This window comes from Lepus europaeus, chromosome 19, assembly GCF_033115175.1.
Source record: "Lepus europaeus isolate LE1 chromosome 19, mLepTim1.pri, whole genome shotgun sequence".
Classification (NCBI taxonomy): Eukaryota; Metazoa; Chordata; class Mammalia; order Lagomorpha; family Leporidae; genus Lepus; species Lepus europaeus.
In genome coordinates, this window is record NC_084845.1 from 21,932,869 (window position 1) to 21,941,404 (window position 8,536).

An 8,536-nucleotide genomic window follows, 5' to 3' on the forward strand; every position below is an offset into this window, starting at 1 on the left:
GCATAAAATGTCATCTATACAAACAGAAATATGATGTTTGTTTGCCGCAGTTCCTCTAGCTTTCTCCCTAGAACATACAAATGTGTAGAGCTGGTGTCTCCATGTGGAACCAATTAGTGTTTCCCAGCACAAAATTAAATGTTCCCTGATAAATAACATGCAAAAACATAAATTCCGTTGATAATATCCGGAAAACATAAACACAGAGGCTTTCACAATATCTGGGTTGTAGTAAGCCAAAACACAACCGGATATTTCTGGTTTCATCCAGTCATATCCGGACAAAGCGAGGTGGAATTCGTATGCAATGGACCGAGAAAATCACAGTAAAAATGGTTTTGGAGAAAAGCAAAGTTTTTTTCGTTATGCAAGTGCATAAAATGTCATGTATACAAACAGAAATATCATGTTTGTTTGCCGCAGTTCCTCTAACTTTCTCCCTAGAACATACGAATGTGTACACTGGTGTCTCCATGTTGAACCTATTAGTGTTTCTAAGGTACAAAATTAAATGTTCCCTGATAAAAACATTCAAAACAATAAAGTCCGTTGATAATGTCCAGAAAACACAAACACAGAGTCTGTCGCAATATCTGGGATTGAGTTAGCCAAAACACAACCGGATATTTCTGGTTTCATCCCGTCATATCCGGACTAAGTTTGGTGGAATTCGTATGCAATGAACCGGGAAAATCGCAGTAAAAATGGTTTTGGAGTAAAACAAAGTCTTTTCCTTAATCCAGTGCATAAAATGTCATCTATACAAACAGAAACATCATGTTTGTTTACCGCAGTTATTCTAGCTTTCTCCCTAGAAAATACGAATGTGTAGACTGGTGTCTCCATGTGGAACCAATTAGTGTTTCCCAGCACAAAATTAAATGTTCCCTGATAAAAACATTCAAAACAATATAATCCATCGATAATATCCAGAAAACACAAACACAGAATCTGGAGTAATATCTGGGATATAGTAAGCCAAAAAAAAAAGAAAACGGATATTTCTGGTTTCATCCAGTCATATCCGGACAAAGTGAGGTGGAATTCGTATGCAATGGACCGAGAAAATCACAGTAAAAATGGTTTTGGAGAAAAGTAAAGTCTTTTTCTTAGGAAAGTGCATAAAATGTCATCTATACAAACAGAAATATCATGTTTGTTTGCCGCAGTTCCTCTAGCTTTCTCCCTAGAAAATACAAATGTGTAGAGCTGGTGTCTCCGTGTGGAACCAATTAGTGTTTCTACGGTACAAAATTAAATGTTCCCTGATAAAAAACATGCAAAACCATAAAATCCGTTCATAATATCCGGAGAACACAAATACAGAAGCTTTCACAATATCTGGGATTGAGTTAGCCAAAACACAACCGGATATTTCTGGTTGCATCCAGTCATATCCGGACAAAGTGGGTTGGAATTCGTATGCAATGGACCAACAAAATCACAGTAAAAATGGTTTTAGAGAAAGGCAAAAAGTCTTTTCCATCGCAAGTGCATAAAATGTCATCTATACAAACAGACATATCATATCGATTTGCAGTTCCTCACGCTTTCTCCCTAGAACATAGGAATGTGTTACTGGTGTCTCCATGTGGAACCAATTAGTGTTTCTACGGTACAAAATTAAATGTTCCCTGATAGAAACATTCAAAACAATAAAATCCATCGATAATATCCAGAAAACACAGACACTGAGGCTGTAGCAATATCTGGGATATAGTAAGACAAAACACAACCGGATATTTCTGGTTTCATCCACTCATATCTGGACAAAGTGGGGTGAAATTCATATGTAATGGATCGAGAATATCACAGGAAAAATGGTTTTGGAGAAAAGCAAAGTCTTTTCTTTAGGAAAGTGCATAAAATGTCATCTATACAAACAGAAATATGATGTTTGTTTGCCGCAGTTCCTCTAGCTTTCTCCCTAGAACATACAAATGTGTAGAGCTGGTGTCTCCATGTGGAACCAATTAGTGTTTCCCAGCACAAAATTAAATGTTCCCTGATAAATAACATGCAAAAACATAAATTCCGTTGATAATATCCGGAAAACATAAACACAGAGGCTTTCACAATATCTGGGTTGTAGTAAGCCAAAACACAACCGGATATTTCTGGTTTCATCCAGTCATATCCGGACAAAGCGAGGTGGAATTCGTATGCAATGGACCGAGAAAATCACAGTAAAAATGGTTTTGGAGAAAAGCAAAGTTTTTTTCGTTATGCAAGTGCATAAAATGTCATGTATACAAACAGAAATATCATGTTTGTTTGCCGCAGTTCCTCTAACTTTCTCCCTAGAACATACGAATGTGTACACTGGTGTCTCCATGTTGAACCTATTAGTGTTTCTAAGGTACAAAATTAAATGTTCCCTGATAAAAACATTCAAAACAATAAAGTCCGTTGATAATGTCCAGAAAACACAAACACAGAGTCTGTCGCAATATCTGGGATTGAGTTAGCCAAAACACAACCGGATATTTCTGGTTTCATCCAGTCATATCCGGACTAAGTTTGGTGGAATTCGTATGCAATGAACCGGGAAAATCGCAGTAAAAATGGTTTTGGAGTAAAACAAAGTCTTTTCCTTAATCCAGTGCATAAAATGTCATCTATACAAACAGAAACATCATGTTTGTTTACCGCAGTTATTCTAGCTTTCTCCCTAGAAAATACGAATGTGTAGACTGGTGTCTCCATGTGGAACCAATTAGTGTTTCCCAGCACAAAATTAAATGTTCCCTGATAAAAACATTCAAAACAATATAATCCATCGATAATATCCAGAAAACACAAACACAGAATCTGGAGTAATATCTGGGATATAGTAAGCCAAAAAAAAAAGAAAACGGATATTTCTGGTTTCATCCAGTCATATCCGGACAAAGTGAGGTGGAATTCGTATGCAATGGACCGAGAAAATCACAGTAAAAATGGTTTTGGAGAAAAGTAAAGTCTTTTTCTTAGGAAAGTGCATAAAATGTCATCTATACAAACAGAAATATCATGTTTGTTTGCCGCAGTTCCTCTAGCTTTCTCCCTAGAAAATACAAATGTGTAGAGCTGGTGTCTCCGTGTGGAACCAATTAGTGTTTCTACGGTACAAAATTAAATGTTCCCTGATAAAAAACATGCAAAACCATAAAATCCGTTCATAATATCCGGAGAACACAAATACAGAAGCTTTCACAATATCTGGGATTGAGTTAGCCAAAACACAACCGGATATTTCTGGTTGCATCCAGTCATATCCGGACAAAGTGGGTTGGAATTCGTATGCAATGGACCAACAAAATCACAGTAAAAATGGTTTTAGAGAAAGGCAAAAAGTCTTTTCCATCGCAAGTGCATAAAATGTCATCTATACAAACAGACATATCATATCGATTTGCAGTTCCTCACGCTTTCTCCCTAGAACATAGGAATGTGTTACTGGTGTCTCCATGTGGAACCAATTAGTGTTTCTACGGTACAAAATTAAATGTTCCCTGATAGAAACATTCAAAACAATAAAATCCATCGATAATATCCAGAAAACACAGACACTGAGGCTGTAGCAATATCTGGGATATAGTAAGACAAAACACAACCGGATATTTCTGGTTTCATCCACTCATATCTGGACAAAGTGGGGTGAAATTCATATGTAATGGATCGAGAATATCACAGGAAAAATGGTTTTGGAGAAAAGCAAAGTCTTTTCTTTAGGAAAGTGCATAAAATGTCATCTATACAAACAGAAATATGATGTTTGTTTGCCGCAGTTCCTCTAGCTTTCTCCCTAGAACATACAAATGTGTAGAGCTGGTGTCTCCATGTGGAACCAATTAGTGTTTCCCAGCACAAAATTAAATGTTCCCTGATAAATAACATGCAAAAACATAAATTCCGTTGATAATATCCGGAAAACATAAACACATTGGCTTTCACAATATCTGGGTTGTAGTAAGCCAAAACACAACCGGATATTTCTGGTTTCATCCAGTCATATCCGGACAAAGCGAGGTGGAATTCGTATGCAATGGACCGAGAAAATCACAGTAAAAATGGTTTTGGAGAAAAGCAAAGTTTTTTTCGTTATGCAAGTGCATAAAATGTCATGTATACAAACAGAAATATCATGTTTGTTTGCCGCAGTTCCTCTAACTTTCTCCCTAGAACATACGAATGTGTACACTGGTGTCTCCATGTTGAACCTATTAGTGTTTCTAAGGTACAAAATTAAATGTTCCCTGATAAAAACATTCAAAACAATAAAGTCCGTTGATAATGTCCAGAAAACACAAACACAGAGTCTGTCGCAATATCTGGGATTGAGTTAGCCAAAACACAACCGGATATTTCTGGTTTCATCCAGTCATATCCGGACTAAGTTTGGTGGAATTCGTATGCAATGAACCGGGAAAATCGCAGTAAAAATGGTTTTGGAGTAAAACAAAGTCTTTTCCTTAATCCAGTGCATAAAATGTCATCTATACAAACAGAAACATCATGTTTGTTTACCGCAGTTATTCTAGCTTTCTCCCTAGAAAATACGAATGTGTAGACTGGTGTCTCCATGTGGAACCAATTAGTGTTTCCCAGCACAAAATTAAATGTTCCCTGATAAAAACATTCAAAACAATATAATCCATCGATAATATCCAGAAAACACAAACACAGAATCTGGAGTAATATCTGGGATATAGTAAGCCAAAAAAAAAAAGAAAACGGATATTTCTGGTTTCATCCAGTCATATCCGGACAAAGTGAGGTGGAATTCGTATGCAATGGACCGAGAAAATCACAGTAAAAATGGTTTTGGAGAAAAGTAAAGTCTTTTTCTTAGGAAAGTGCATAAAATGTCATCTATACAAACAGAAATATCATGTTTGTTTGCCGCAGTTCCTCTAGCTTTCTCCCTAGAAAATACAAATGTGTAGAGCTGGTGTCTCCGTGTGGAACCAATTAGTGTTTCTACGGTACAAAATTAAATGTTCCCTGATAAAAAACATGCAAAACCATAAAATCCGTTCATAATATCCGGAGAACACAAATACAGAAGCTTTCACAATATCTGGGATTGAGTTAGCCAAAACACAACCGGATATTTCTGGTTGCATCCAGTCATATCCGGACAAAGTGGGTTGGAATTTGTATGCAATGGACCAACAAAATCACAGTAAAAATGGTTTTAGAGAAAGGCAAAAAGTCTTTTCCATCGCAAGTGCATAAAATGTCATCTATACAAACAGACATATCATATCGATTTGCAGTTCCTCAAGCTTTCTCCCTAGAACATAGGAATGTGTTACTGGTGTCTCCATGTGGAACCAATTAGTGTTTCTACGGTACAAAATTAAATGTTCCCTGATAAAAACATTCAAAACAATAAAATCCATCGATAATATCCAGAAAACACAGACACTGAGGCTGTAGCAATATCTGGGATATAGTAAGACAAAACACAACCGGATATTTCTGGTTTCATCCACTCATATCCGGACAAAGTGGGGTGGAATTCATATGTAATGGATCGAGAATATCACAGGAAAAATGGATTTGGAGAAAAGCAAAGTCTTTTCTTTAGGAAAGTGCATAAAATGTCATCTATACAAACAGAAATATCATGTTTGTTTGCCGCAGTTCCTCTAGCTTTCTCCCTAGAACATACGAATGTGTAGAGCTGGTGTCTCCATGTGGAACCAATTAGTGTTTCCCAGCACAAAATTAAATGTTCCCTGATAAATAACATGCAAAAATATAAATTCCGTTGATAATTTCCGGAAAACATAAACACAGAGGCTTTCACAATATCTGGGTTGTAGTAAGCCAAAACACAACCAGATATTTCTGGTTTCATCCAGTCATATCCAGACAAAGCGAGGTGGAATTCGTATGCAATGGACCGAGAAAATCACAGTAAAAATGGTTTTGGAGAAAAGCAAAGTTTTTTTCGTTATGCAAGTGCATAAAATGTCATGTATACAAACAGAAATATCATGTTTGTTTTCCGCAGTTCCTCTAACTTTCTCCCTAGAACATACGAATGTGTAGACTGGTGTCTCCATGTTGAACCTATTAGTGTTTCTAAGGTACAAAATTAAATGTTCCCTGATAAAAACATTCAAAACAATAAAGTTTTTGATAATGTCCAGAAAACACAAACACAGAGTCTGTCGCAATATCTGGGATTCAGTTAGCCAAAACACAACCGGATATTACTGGTTTCATCCAGTCTTATCCGGACTAAGTTTGGTGGAATTCGTATGCAATGAACCGGGAAAATCGCAGTAAAAATGGTTTTGGAGTAAAACAAAGTCTTTTCCTTAAGCCAGTGCATAAAATGTCATCTATACAAACAGAAACATCATGTTTGTTTACCGCAGTTATTCTAGCTTTCTCCCTAGAAAATACGAATGTGTAGACTGGTGTCTCCATGTGGAACCAATTAGTGTTTCCCAGCACAAAATTAAATGTTCCCTGATAAAAACATTCAAAACAATATAATCCATCGATAATATCCAGAAAACACAAACACAGAATCTGTAGTAATATCTGGGATATAGTAAGCCAAAAAAAAAGAAAACGGATATTTCTGGTTTCATCCAGTCATATCCGGACAAAGTGAGGTGGAATTCGTATGCAATGGACCGAGAAAATCACAGTAAAAATGGTTTTCGAGAAAAGTAAAGTCTTTTTCTTAGGAAAGTGCATAAAATGTCATGTATACAAACAGAAATATCATGTTTGTTTGCCGCAGTTCCTCTAGCTTTCTCCCTAGAAAACACAAATGTGCAGAGCTGGTGTCTCCATGTGGAACCAATTAGTGTTTCTACGGTACAAAATTAAATGTTCCCTGACAAAAAACATGCAAAACCATAAAATCCGTTCATAATATCCGGGGAACACAAATACAGAAGCTTTCACAATATCTGGGATTGAGTTAGCCAAAACACAACCGGATATTTCTGGTTTCATCCAGTCATATCCGGACAAAGTGGGTTGGAATTCGTATGCAATGGACCAACAAAATCACAGTAAAAATGGTTTTAGAGAAAGGCAAAAAGTCTTTTCCATCGCAAGTGCATAAAATGTCATCTATACAAACAGACATATCATATCGATTTGCAGTTCCTCAAGCTTTCTCCCTAGAACAGAGGAATGTGTTACTGGTGTCTCCATGTGGAACCAATTAGTGTTTCTACGGTACAAAATTAAATGTTCCCTGATAAAAACATTCAAAACAATAAAATCCATCGATAATATCCAGAAAACACAGACACTGAGGCTATAGCAATATCTGGGATATAGTAAGACAAAACACAACCGGATATTTCTGGTTTCATCCACTCATATCCGGACAAAGTGGGGTGGAATTCCTATGTAATGGATCGAGAATTTCACCGGAAAAATGGTTTTGGAGAAAAGCAAAGTCTTTTCTTTAGGAAAGTGCATAAAATGTCATCTATACAAACAGAAATATCATGTTTGTTTGCCGCAGTTCCTCTAGCTTTCTCCCTAGAAAATACGAATGTGTAGAGCTGGTGTCTCCATGTGGAACCAATTAGTGTTTCCCAGCACAAAATTAAATGTTCCCTGATAAATAACATGCAAAAACATAAATTCCGTTGATAATATCCGGAAAACATAAACACAGAGGCTTTCACAATATCTGGGTTGTAGTAAGCCAAAACACAACCAGATATTTCTGGTTTCATCCAGTCATATCCGGACAAAGCGAGGTGGAATTCGTATGCAATGGACCGAGAAAATCACAGTAAAAATGGTTTTGGAGAAAAGCAAAGTTTTTTTCGTTATGCAAGTGCATAAAATGTCATGTATACAAACAGAAATATCATGTTTGTTTGCCGCAGTTCCTCTAACTTTCTCCCTAGAACATACGAATGTGTATACTGGTGTCTCCATGTTGAACCTATTAGTGTTTCTAAGGTACAAAATTAAATGTTCCCTGATAAAAACATTCAAAACAATAAAGTTTTTGATAATGTCCAGAAAACACAAACACAGAGTCTGTCGCAATATCTGGGATTCAGTTAGCCAAAACACAACCGGATATTTCTGGTTTCATCCAGTCATATCCGGACTAAGTTTGGTGGAATTCGTATGCAATGAACCGGGAAAATCGCAGAAAAATGGTTTTGGAGTAAAACAAAGTCTTTTCCTTAAGCCAGTGCATAAAATGTCATCTATACAAACAGAAACATCATGTTTGTTTACCGCAGTTATTCTAGCTTTCTCCCTAGAAAATACGAATGTGTAGACTGGTGTCTCCATGTGGAACCAATTAGTGTTTCCCAGCACAAAATTAAATGTTCCCTGATAAAAACATTCAAAACAATATAATCCATCGATAATATCCAGAAAACACAAACACAGAGTCTGTAGTAATATCTGGCATATAGTAAGCCAAAAAAAAAGAAAACGGATATTTCTGGTTTCATCCAGTCATATCCGGACAAAGTGAGGTGGAATTCGTATGCAATGGACCGAGAAAATCACAGTAAAAATGGTTTTGGAGAAAAGTAAA